We start from the raw sequence: 13,161 nt of genomic DNA on the forward strand, positions 1-13,161 counted from the left end.
AGTTACAAAATCGGTGGCTCACATTTGCAGTGAGCTAAAGATGAGGCTATTGGCACTTAGTATTTTAATGAATAATTCCAAAATTTTACATATTGCTTAATCCAGAATTAAAATGGCTTGCTGTGTTTGAACCTTCAATAAGAAGAGGGAGAGTTAAACTTCGTTCCCTCTGTGCATTGTATTGACATTTGGTGCTATAGCATAAATCAAGGAGTTGGTTGCTCTCGGGTGTTTTGAAGGATCAAAGAAAAAGAACAATGAGGGATAAAACAATTGCTTTAAAATGTATTTAAACTATAATGGTATGCAACATAATATTTATCTGTACAGCTTTCAAAAATGATCATTTTGCCTAATTATTTATTTGATATGCACCCAATCTTTTTATAAATGAGGCTCAGAACTCAATTTGCTTCCAAACAGATACATTTATAAAGCTTTGCTCTTTTCTGAATTTTACTTGCTCAAAGATTGCAATCCTTTGATATTCCTCAAACACTTACAGTTTTGACAAGTGCTCTGCTCAGGATGAAATTATCAAATGAACTTGAAGCAGCATTGACAAATTTAGCCACAAATCCATTAATCCCATAGTCCAAAATCATTGACATACATCATTAAAAAGCAGCGGTCCCAACACCGACCCCTGTGGAACTCCTCTTGTATCCAGCAGCCAGCCAGAGTAAAATCCATTTATTCCCACTCTCGTTTTCTACCAGTCAGCCAATGCTCCACCCATGCTTGTAACTTCCCTGTAATTCCATGGGTTCCTAGCAGCCCCATGTGTGGGATTTCCAAAAATGCAAGTACACAACAACAACTGATCCTCCTTTGTCTATCCTGATGGCATTTTTTTTAGAACAGAGACGAAGAGGAATTTCTTTTGCTAAAGTGTGGTAAATCATTGCCACAGATGTCTGTGGAAGCTATGTTATTTTATAATATTTAAAGTGGAGGTTGATCGGTTCTTGATTAGTCAGGGTGTCAACAGTTATGGGGAGAAGGCAGGAGAATGGGGTGGAGAATGATAAAGAAGCCATTATGGAATGGTGGAGCACACTTGATGAGCTGTATGGTCTAATTCTGCTCCTCTGTCTTATGGTCTTTGGTGGAGGAGAAAGAAGAATCATCAAATGCAAAGCTCAGTGATTTCATCTCCATCACAGGAACTTCGCACAAAACAAGATTAACCCTGTCTTCAGTGAAGAATCAATTTTGCATTAAATGCTTTTTGGCATTATCAGGATGGTAACATTTGTGTCTAATTGACCTGGAGTAAGAAGATAATCCACTCCTAAAATTAACAGTTCTCCTGTTACTCTGGACTGATTGGACATTGGAACATGAGGAAACAGCACTAATAGAATGCTAGGGGATTAAGTTAACTAGATAGCTCTATTGGAGAGGAACTGCAGTCATAATACAATGTGTGGCCTCTTTCTGCCCTATCACATTCTATGATTCTGAGATGAAATAATACGTGCATTGTAATTTTTGATTTTTACTCAGAAATTCCATTTGGTAATAGCTGATAAAAATTTTAAAACAAAATGAAACTTAAGAACCACAGGGGTTACCTCCAAGGAACGAATTGCTTTAAATTTTTAAAAGCAATCACATTTTTTTGCCTGCAGTTATATGAATTATTGAACATACACCCCAAATGCTTCAGGCTTATTTCTGACCGCTGTCTGTGATCTCAGCTGCATAAATACTTCATCATTTCTGGATCATGATTTTCTCTTTCTTACTGCCTTTGAAAAATTCAGATGCAAATTATGGAAGAAAGGAAAAGCCGATAGCAATACCATGAGATTACAATCCAATTATGCCTTGCCTTGAACACTCCACTTTATTAAAATGATTGTTGATTAGTTGGCTGGGATTCACAGCTGTAAAACCCATAATGAGCATGACAACGTCAAATCAAAAGATAGGAAGAAATAAAGATAGGGCCAAGGGGCTCCAATACTAGAGGAGTAATCAGCTTGATGGGCCAAAAATATAGAGTAAATTAAAACATTTTGTCTTTTTTGATGGAAAACAAGGGGACATAATCTTAAAATTCAGCAGCAAAATCTGACATCAGTTTACGATCTGGCATCAGATTAAATAGGTCCCTTCCCTCCCTCAAAATCAAATTAATATTTAAAACAGATTAATTAATGGATAGGCTGAAATGACTAAATGGCTCTCCTGTTTCTAATTAGAGAAACACATTAAATTGTAATGGTCCTGAATCTATATTGATTTAGAACAATGAGATAGTTAGTGCTCACTATTAAATCTGAGGCTACGTCCACATTAGACAGGATAATTTTGAAAACGCCGGTTTCGCGTAAAAACATTAGGCGTCTACATTATGCGTTTTTAAAAATATCTCTATCCACATTGAAATGGAGATTGTGGCGAATCTCCTTCTCCTGCGCATGCGCAGGACACATCTACCGAAAACAAACGACATGTTTGGTATTGAATCTCGCCATAAAAGTGCGCATTTGTGTAGTTACAGACTAGGAAAATTTAAAACAATGGACAGCTGTTGGCTTTCGCACAGGAGAACTTAAAAGTAAAAAAAAACAAACACTTGAGCATACGGAGGCAACCGACAGGGAGTTCATGGACAGAGTGACCCAGCTGACGACGAACATTGAAAAACTGACTAACTCTGTTGCATTAATAAAGCACCTTGTTAAATGTATAAAACATGTCTGCATCAGTATTATCTTGTAATTACAAAAAATGTTACATTAGGCTGTTACACATCTATTGTCAGAGAAGTACTTGCATAAATAGGTAAACCACCTTCATACGAGCAAGGACAGAAAACAGGGCAAAGTGAGTATACTTATTTATTCAGTAAGTTATGGGTCAAAGTATTTGGTGAGTAGATTTCTAACTCTTCTGGCATCAGTTTCGTTGCTGTTTGTTCTGAAATTGTTAGGTTGGGTTCAAGAAAACAATGAAATAGCGCGTACACCTACAAAAGGTGCATCCAGCTGCAGCTCCTGACAAACCGTGTTAGGGAACTGGAGCTGGATGAACTTCGGATCATTCGGGAGGCAGAGACAGAAGAAAACAGGAGTTACAGGGAGCTAGTCACCCCTAAGAGTCAGGAGACAGGTAGTTGGGTGACTGTCAGGAGAGGGAAGGGGATTAGACAGAATGAACAGGGCACCCTTGTGGCCGTTCCCATCAATAATAAGTATGCCATTTTGGATACTGTTGGTGGGGATGACCTACCAGGGACAAGTCACAGTAGCTGCGTCTCTGGCACCAAGACTGGACCCTCAGCTCAGAAGGGAAGGAGGGAAAAGAGGAGAGCAGTAGTGATAGGGGATTCGATAGTTAGGGGGACAGACAGGAGGTTCTGTGGAAGAGGTCGAGAATCCCGGATGGTCTGTTGCCTCCCTGGTCCCAGGGTCCATGATATCTTGGATCAAGTTCTCAGTATTCTCAAGAGGGAGGGTGAGCAGCCGGATGTCATGGTCCATGTAGGGACCAATGAGGTGGGTAGGAAGAGAGAGGAGGTCCTGAAAGGTGAGCTTAGGGAGTTAGGCACCAAGTTAAAGGACAGGACCTCCAGGATAGCAATCTCACAATTGCTACCAGTGCCACGTGCAGGTGGGTTTAGAAATAGTAAGATAGTGCAGATCAACACGTGGCTGAAGAAATGGTGCAGGAGGGAGGGCTTCAGATTTATAGATAATTCGGCAGTTTCCAGGGAAGGTGGGACCTGTTCCGGTGGGATTGTTCACATCTGAACTGGAGGGGGACAAATATTCTTGCAGGTAGGTTTGCTAGAGTGGCTCCAGTGGATTTAAACTAGATACAAGGGGGGAGGGGAACCAGAATGTAGGAACAGATGTATGGGAGAAGGAAGAAAAACAAGATAGTAAAGTTGTTTGCACCGTGAGAGATAAACAGAGAGGAAGAGGTGGGGAATTTCTTAAATGCATTTATTTTAATGCTAGGAGCATTGTAAGAAAGATGGATGAGCTTAGAGCATGATTGATACCCGGAAATATGATGTTGTAGTTATTAGTGAAACATGGTTGCAGGAGGGGTGCGATTGGCAACTAAATATTCCTGGATTTCGTTGCTTCAGGTGTGATAGAATCAGAGGGACAAGAGGGGGAGGTGTTGCATTGTTTGTCAGAGAAAATATTACAGCGGTGCTCTAGCAGGATAGATTAGAGGGCTCGTCTAGGGAGACTACGTGGGTGGAATTGAGAAATGGGAAAGGTGCAGTAACACTTATAGGGGTGTATTATAGACCACCTAATGGGAAGAGAGAATTGGAGGAGCTGTAAAATTTGTAAGGAGATAGCAGATATTTGACGTAAGCACAGGTTTGTGATTGTGGGAGATTTTAATTTTCCAAACATAGACTGGGAAACCCATACTGTAAAAGGGCTGGTTGGTTTGGAGTTTGTAAAATGTGTGCAGGATAGTTTTTTGCAGCAATACATAGAGGTACCAACTAGGGAAGGGGCAGTGTTGGATCTCCTGTTAGGGAATGAGATAGGTCAGGTGACGGAGGTATATGTTGGAGAGCACTTCGGGTCCAGTGATCACAAAGCCATTAGTTTCAATATAATTATGGAGAAGGATAGGACTGGACCCAGGGTTGAGATTTTTGATTGGAGAAAGGCTAACTTTGAGGAGATGTGAAAGGATTTTGAAGGAGTGGATTGGGACAATTTGTTTTATAGGAAGGAGGTAATAGAGAAATGGAGGTCATTTAAAGGTGAAATTTTGAGGGTACAGAATCTTTATGTTCCTGTTAGGTTGAAAGGAAAGGTTAAAAGTTTGAGAGAGCCATGGTTTTCAAGGGATATTGGAATTTGGTTCAGAAAAAGAGAGAGATCTACAATAAGTATAGGCAGCATGGAGTAAATGAGATGCTCGAGGAATATAAAGAACGTAAAAAGATTCTTAAGAAAGAAATTAGAAAAGCTAAAAGAAGATATGAGGTTGCTTTGGCAAGTAAGGTGAAAATAAATCCAAAGGGTTTCTACAGTTATATTAATAGCAAAAGGATAGTGAGGGATAAAATTGGCTCCTGAGAGAATCAGAGTGGACAGCTATGTGTGGAGCCAAAAGAGATGGGGGAGATTTTGAACAATTTATTGTCTTCGGTATTCACTAAGGAGAAGGATATTGAATTGTGTAAGGTAAGGGAAACAAGTAGGGAAGTTATGGAAACTATGATGATTAAAGAGGAGGAAGTACTGGTGCTTTAAAGGAATACAAAAGTGGATAAATCTCCGGGTCCTGACAGGATATGCCCTTGGACCTTGAGGGAGGTTAGTGTAAAAATAGCAGGGGCTCTGACAGAAATATTTCAAATGTCATTAGAAATGGGGATGGTGCCAGAGGATTGGCGTATTGCTCATGTTGTTCCATTGTTTAAAAAGGGTTCTAAGCATAAACCTAGCAATTATAGGCCTGTAAGTTTGATGTCAGTGGTGGGTAAATTAATGGAACGTATTCTGAGAGATGGTATATGTAATTATCTGGATAGACAGGGTCTGATTAGGAACAGTCCACATGGGTTTGTGCCTGAAAGGTCATGCTTGACAAATCTTATTGAATTTTTTGAAGAGTTTACTAGGAAGGTTGACGAGGGTAAAGCGGTGGATGTTGTCTATATAGACTTCAGTAAGGCCTTTGACAAGGTTCCACATGTAAAGTTAGTTAGAAAGCTTCAATATTTAGGTGTTAATATTGAAGAAGTAAAATGGATTCAACATTGGTTGGATGGGAGATGCCAGAGAGTAGTGGTGGATAACTGTTTGTCAGGTTGGAGACCGGTGACTAGTGGTGTGCCTCAGGGAACTGTACTGGGTCCAATGTTGTTTGTCATATACATTAAAGATCTGGATGATGGGATGGTAAATTGGATTAGTAAGTATGTAGATGATACTAAATATGTGGAGTTGTGGATAATGAAGTAGGTTTTCAAAGCTTGCAGAGAGATTCAGGCCAATTAGAAGAGTGGGCTGAAAGATGGCAGATGGAGTTTAATGCTGATAAGTGTGAGGCGCTACATTTTGGTAGGAATAATCAAAATAGGACATACATGTTAAATGGTAGGGCATTGAAGAATGCAATAGAACCGAGTGATCTAGGAATAATGGTGCATAGTTCCCTGAAGGTGGAATCTCATGTGGATAGGGTGATGAAGAAAGGTTTTGGTATGCTGGCCTTTATAAATCAGAGCACTGAGTATAGGAGTTGGGATGTAATGTTAAAATTGTACAAGGCATTGGTGAGGCCAAATTTGGAGTATTGTGTACAGTTCTGGTCACCGAATTGTAGGAAAGACATCAAGAGAGTACAGAGAAGATTTACTAGAATGTTACCTGGGTTTCAGCACCTAAGTTAAAGAGAAAGGTTGAACAAATTGGTTCTTTATTCTTTGGAGCATAGAAGGTTGAGGGGTGACTTGATTGAGGTATTTAAATTTATGAGAGGGATAAATAGAGTTAACGTGGTGAGTTTTTTCCATTGAGAGTAGGGGAGATTCAAACAAGAGCACATGAGTTGAGAGTTAGGGGCAAAAGTTTAGAGGTAACACGAAGGGGAATTTCTTTACTCTGAGAGTGGTAGCTGTGTGGAATGAGCTTCCAGTAGAAGTGGTAGAGGCAGGTTTGATGTTGTCATTTAAAGTAAAATTGTATGGGTATATGGAAAGGAAAAGAATGAAGGGTTATGGGCTGACTGCAGGTCAGTGGCACTAGGTGACAGTAAGCATTTGGCATGGACTAGAAGGGCCAAGATGGCCTATTTCCATGCTGTAATTGCTATATGGTTATAATGGCTTATATGTGATTTGCAAATAATGAATGAATGTCTGTCACAGCCAATGACAAACTTACTGTTTTCTGATTATGTAACATGTGAAGTCTGTAGGTCTGTTAGTGTCTAAATGTCTGTTTGTTAGTAAACACAGAGAATGTCTGTCATGTGATTTGATGTATTTTTTTTTATTCGAATTATTGCTTATGTGTAAACATTAATGTACTTTCTAAGCCCAAGGAATGTACTGTGTCTGGACATTGGAAGACTAATGAGCAAGACCCTGCAGCTGGGGTTCCCAGCTGAGGACAGCTGAGAAAATCGTCGGGGGTCTTCCTTCCCACCATTACGGACATTTACACTACACACTGCATCCGAAAAGCAAACAGCATTATGAAGGACCCATGCACCCCTCATACAAAGTCTTCTCCCTCCTGCCATCTGGAAAAAGGCACCGAAGCATTCGGGCTTTAACGACCAGACTATGTAACAGTTTCCTCCCACAAGCTATCAGACTCCTCAATACCCAGAGTCTGGACTGACGCAAGTTACTGCTGTGTTGTCTGGTTTATTATTTATCATAATGCCTGCACTGTTTTGTGCACTTTATGCAGCCCTGGGTAGGTCTGTAGTCTAGTGTAGTTTATTTTTCTGTGTTTTTTTTTACATAGTTCCATCTAGTATTTGCACTGTTTCATGTAACACCATGGTCCTGAAAAACGTTGTCTCATTTTTACTGTGTACTGTACCAGCAGTTATGGTCAAAATGACAATTAAAAAGTGACTTGACTTGACTTGACAAAGAGTGACTATTAAAATGCCTGATTGATTTATGAGGGTATGCTGAATGCTGTGTTAATGAACACACATTTTGTAAAAATCAGGTTGTGTTAATGACCTGAGAACAAACGATCAAAGAGTTTGTCTGTCTCTGAGTTCATGATGCTTGTGGATATATTGGGCTATTTTTTGAATTTTCTTTGGTCTTCAACCACGAGTGTGATTGCGGCTGGTGCCTGAAACCCAGGGGTAGTTTCACGATTCAGAATTCAGAGTTTCTCTGGCAGCAACAATCAAGTGGTGACGAAGAATCATGAGCCCAAATATCTTTGAGAATTGCTATGTACAGTAGTATTTTGTGTGGTTTATTTGCATTGTGTATTTTATAATAATAAATTAGGCTTATGTTGGGGAGTTGGATGACCAAGTTGAGCAATACCATACCCAATACTTATCAGGTCTCTGGATGGACAGTTAACTCCGAGGTTTTTGGATCACTACCTAATGCTCAAAGTAAATGGAGTCCTTCCGAATGTTCAGAGAAGATATTTGTTAAATTGTCTGATGTTAAGCTTCCATGTGTAGTATCACAATGTTTTAAGCATACTGCTTTTCCCTCTAAGAGAAATTCTCTGCCTCAAATCGGAGCATTGTTTTTATGGCTGTATTGTGGCAGAGGAGTACTAAAAAATCAGAGCTTTGTAAGGAAAGCAAGTGACAGCAGCGCAAGCTGACCTCTTTGAGTTCTCAGAACACAATTTTAAGTGAAGCAGCACGGACAGTGCAGGAGAACACTGAACACTGAAAGTTAAAGAGACTGCCATGGCATTTACATTGGCTACCGTAATGCAAAAGTGTCTCATGCGCCACAGCTGCTTGGCAGTGCATCCTGTAAAGGTTCGATCTATGAGCCTGCTGTAGGATTGGGACCCAGATAATTGGGATGGGGCTATTCGGTACGATAATGATTTCAATGAGGATGAAAGCAATGTAATCAAGGTGCACCCTCTTTGGCATGTAACAATTAAAGAGGAATCAAGCTGCAGGAGCTATCCCTACCACAACCAAGATCATTATCTGTAACTACACTACCACCAAGTTACACAATTTAGCCCAAAAGCTGCACCAGTGGCCAGGGCAATTCTTGCCCAGCTGACTCACCAACCTATGGGGTTTAAGGGCCATTCAACTATATTTTAATATGCATGACCTGATTCAGTTAGGTTCACTAATGACAGATCCATTGCTCCTGCCTGAATTGCTGGCTGGTCAGGCGTATGAGCTGTCCGAGCTCACCAGCCCGCCCCTCAGGATTGGGATGTGTCTCCTTATACCTAGAAAACCCTGCTGGAGATGGTGAAGAGTGTGAGGGAAGAGGAGTGAGTGCAGTTACTACAACAATGGAGAAGGTGCTCAAAAAGCTGAAAGACCTAATGGTACATAAGTCACCCAGACCAGATAAACTGCACTCCAGGGTTCTGAAAGAAGTAGTGGTAGAGATTGTGGAGGCATTGTAACAATCTTTCAAAAATCATTGGTCTCTGGCATGGTGACAGATGACTGGAAAATTGTAAATGTCACTCCACTCTTTAAGAAAGTTGGAAGGCAGCAGGAAGGAAATTATAGACCAGTTAGCCTGACCTCCGTGGTTGGGAAGATGTTAGAGTCAGTTGTTAAGGATAAGGTTAAGGAATACTTGGTGACACAGGACAAGATAGGACAAAATCAACATAGTTTAATTAAGGGAAAATCTTGCTAGTCAAATCTGTTGGGTAAATTTATGTGGAGGTTACATGCAGGTTAGATAAAGAGGATGCAGTGGATGTTGTATATTTGGACTTGCAGAAGATCTTTGACATGGAGCCACACATGAGGCTGCTTACCACGTTAAGGGCCCATGGTATACAAGAAAGTTACTGAAATGGTTAGAGCATTGACTGATTGGTAGGGGACAACAAGTGGAAATAAAAGGATCCTTTTCTGATTGGCTGCCAATGACAAGTGGTGTTCTGCAGGGATCGGTGTTGCAATCACTTCTTTTTATGTTGTATATCAATGATTTAGATGATGGAATAGATAGATGGCTTTGTCACCAAATTTGCAGATGATCCGAAGATTGGTGGAGGGGCAGATAGTGTTGAGGAAATAGGTAGTCTGCAGAAGGTCTTAGGTAGATTAGGAGAATGGGCAAGAGAATGGCAAATGAAATACAATGTTGCAAAATGCATTGTTATCAACTTTGGTAGTAGAAATAAATGTGCAGAGTATTTTCTAAAGGGGGAGAAAATCCAAACATCTGGGATGCAAAGGGACTTTGGAGTCCTTGTGCAGAACCCCCTAAAGGTCAGCCTGCAGGTAGAGTCAGTGTTGAGGAAGGCAGATGCAATGCTAGTATTCATTTCAAGCGGTCTTGAATACAAGAGCAGGGATGTGATACCAAGACTTTATTGATAGATTCAACTTTATTGTCATTGTGCCGAGTACAGATACAAAGCCAATGAATTGCAGTTGGCATCTAACCAGAAATGTAAAGAAAAGTGTTATTTACAAAATAACTGCGAATAAAAAATAAGTGCTACACCACACAAATAAAAAAGTACTGAGACAGTATTGGTGCAATACTGCTTTGCACTGTGATGTGAGGTTCAGCAGGGTCACAGCCTCAGGGAAGAAGCTCTTCCTGTGCCTGCTCGTATGGGAGCAGAGGCTCCTGTAGTGCCTACCGGAGAGTAAAAAGCCCATGGGTAGGTTTAGATGCATCCTTGATAATGCCTTTCGCCCTGCCCAGGCAATGTTTATGGTAGATGTTCTCAATGGTGGGCAATTGGGTGCTGATAATCTGCTGGGCAGTTTTCACCACACACTGGAGTGCTTTGCAGTCTGATACGGGACAATTGCCATACCACACTGAGATGCAGTTGGTGAGTACGCTCTCAATGGTACAGCAGTAAAAGTCCGTCAGTATCCTGGGATGGAGGTGAGCTTTCTTGATGCTCCGCTGGAAATAAAGGTGCTGTTGTGCCTTTTTGATCAGGATGGAGGAGTTCAGAAACCAGGTGATATCCTCGGAAATGTGGACACCAAGGAATCTGAAGCTTGATACATGCTTCACTACAGCTCCGTTGATGTAGATGGGAACGTGAGTGTGACTCCTAACACGCCTGAAATCCACAATGATCTCCTTGGTCTTCTGGGTATTAAGGGCCAGGTTGTTGTCGGCACACCATGCAGCCATAAGGCATTGGTGAGGCCCTACCTTGAGTATTCTGAACAGTTTTGGGCTCCTCATCTAAGAAAAGGTGTGCTGGCATTGGAGAGGGTCCAGTGGAGGTTCAGAAGGATAATTCTGAGGATGAAAGGGTTATCATGTGAGGAACGTTTGATGGCTCAGGGTCTGTACTCGCTGCAAATTAGGATGATATGGGGGGGATCTCATTGAAACGCTTTGAATGTTGAAAGCCCTTGGAAGAGTTGATCTGAAAAGAATGTTTCCCATGGTGGAGGAGTTTAGAACAAGAGGGCACAGCCTCAGGATAGAGGAGTGTCCATTTAAAACAGAGATGCCGAGAAATTTCTTTAGCCAGAGGAGGGTGAATTTGTGGAATTTATTACCACATGCAGCTGTGGAAGCCAGGTCATTGGATATATTTAAGGCAGTGCTTGATAGGTTCTTAATTGGATATGGCATCAAAGGTTACAGACAGAAGGCCAGGGAATGGGACTGAGGAGGGGGATGAAAGGATCAGCCATGTTTGAATGGTGAAGCAGACTCAATGGGCCGGATAGCCTAATTCTGCTCCTATGTCTTATGATCTTATTTCAAACCTCCGTGATATGGCAACACAATCTGCCATTTAAAACAATAATGCCTTTAACAGCTCTGAGGCTGTCTCCTTCCTCCTTGGTATGCGCACCTGATTGACAGAATAGGGATCTTTACAGAGAGGAGACATCTTGTTGGCTCCATTAGGGTCATAGAACATAGAAATTTGCGGCACATTACAGGCCCTTCGGCCCACAACTTTGTGCCGACCACGCAACCTACTCTAGAAAATGCCTAGAATTTCCCCAGTGTATAGCCCTCTATTTCTCTAAGCTCCATGTACCTATCAAAGACCCTATTAAAAGACCCCATTGTATCTGCTTCTACCACTACCACTGGCAGTGCATTCCACACACCCACCACCAACTAAATCAAAGCTCTCAAAGTGTCATCAACAGGCAACTGCAGCCCAAATGGAAGCAATAACCAGAGGCTGTCACAGCTGCTCAATGCTGATGGGAAAGTGTTTGAGAAGGGTATTGGTAAATTCAAAGGCATGAAGGCCAGATTTGAACTGGATGAAGCAGACAACACCATGATTCCATAATGTGCTTCCAATGCCTTACACACTATGTCCTAAAGTGGATGCTGAACTTCAGAGCTTGGAGGCATCTGAATTCTCTCCAAGCTCGAGTGGAGCATTTGGGCCATGCCCGTTGTCCCAGTCATCAAGAAAGGGAAGGCTAGAGCAGTTCGCATTTGAGGGGACTTCAAAATGAGCATTAACCCTGTCCTGTGTACTGTGCTGTCCCTGCCATCAATAGAAGACATTTTTGCATCTTTGGCAGATGAGGGGAGGTTTCCAAAAATTGACTTGTCACAAGCCTATCTGCAATTGTAAATTGAGAAGTGAAGCAGGAAGTCCCTCACAATCAAAACTCACAAGGGACTGCTCCAGGATAATCTTTGGTATTGCATCAGCTCCTGCAATTAGACAAAGAGCAATGGACTAAGTGATCCAGGTATCCCAGGAGCACAATGTTACCTTGATGGCATCATTGTGACTGGTAAGAATGATGAAGAGCACCTCTGGAAACTTGATGAAGTGCTTACCAGGCTGAGTGACTATGTCTGTGTGCAAAGAGACAGAAATGTGAGATTTTCAAGAATGAAATCTCATACTGTGGACATGCCATTGACAAGCATGGCTTACAAATGTCAGAAGAGAATATTAAAGCAGTTCTGCAGGCATCTAAACTGGTAACTGTGTCACAATTCAGGTCATACTTGGGTCTTGTAAACTACTACCACCGGTTCCTCCCAAACATTGCTACAGTGCAGCACCGATTGAACATACTGACACCAACAAGAGCAATGTGGGAATGGACAGAGAGATGTAAAAGAGTACTCAAGGAAACAAAGAGATCAGTATCATAAGATGATCTGCTCACCTAATATGATCCGTCTCTACACATCAGACTGGCGTGCAATGCATCCACTTATAGTGTTGGAGCCATTTTTTCACACTCAATGAAAGATGGATCTGAATGCCCGATTATATTTGCTTCAAGATCACTGACTTACGCAGTATGCAACTACACACAGGTCAACCAAGTTTCCCTTAGTCTAGTATAGGGAGTAAAGAACTTCTACCACTACCTTACAGAAAAAGATTTACTCTCGTGATAAACCACCAGTGCCTCATGTTCATTTTCAGTCCCAGGAAGGGAATCTCAGTGGTGTCTGCTAACCGGTTACGATGTTGGACACTTTTCCTGGGAGCCCACTCTTGTGACGTAGTGTTCAAGTGTACC

At 41.5% G+C, this 13,161-nt stretch overlaps 1 protein-coding gene across 2 annotated transcripts in view; it reads right to left on the reverse strand.

Annotated features, from left to right (window-relative positions):
• ank2b (ankyrin 2b, neuronal) overlaps positions 1 to 13,161 on the reverse strand; it is an 801,710-nt gene that overhangs the window by 316,484 nt on the left and 472,065 nt on the right. The gene's annotated exons all lie outside the window — the stretch shown is intronic.

This window comes from Hypanus sabinus, chromosome 14 (genome assembly GCF_030144855.1).
Source record: "Hypanus sabinus isolate sHypSab1 chromosome 14, sHypSab1.hap1, whole genome shotgun sequence".
Classification (NCBI taxonomy): domain Eukaryota; kingdom Metazoa; phylum Chordata; class Chondrichthyes; order Myliobatiformes; family Dasyatidae; genus Hypanus; species Hypanus sabinus.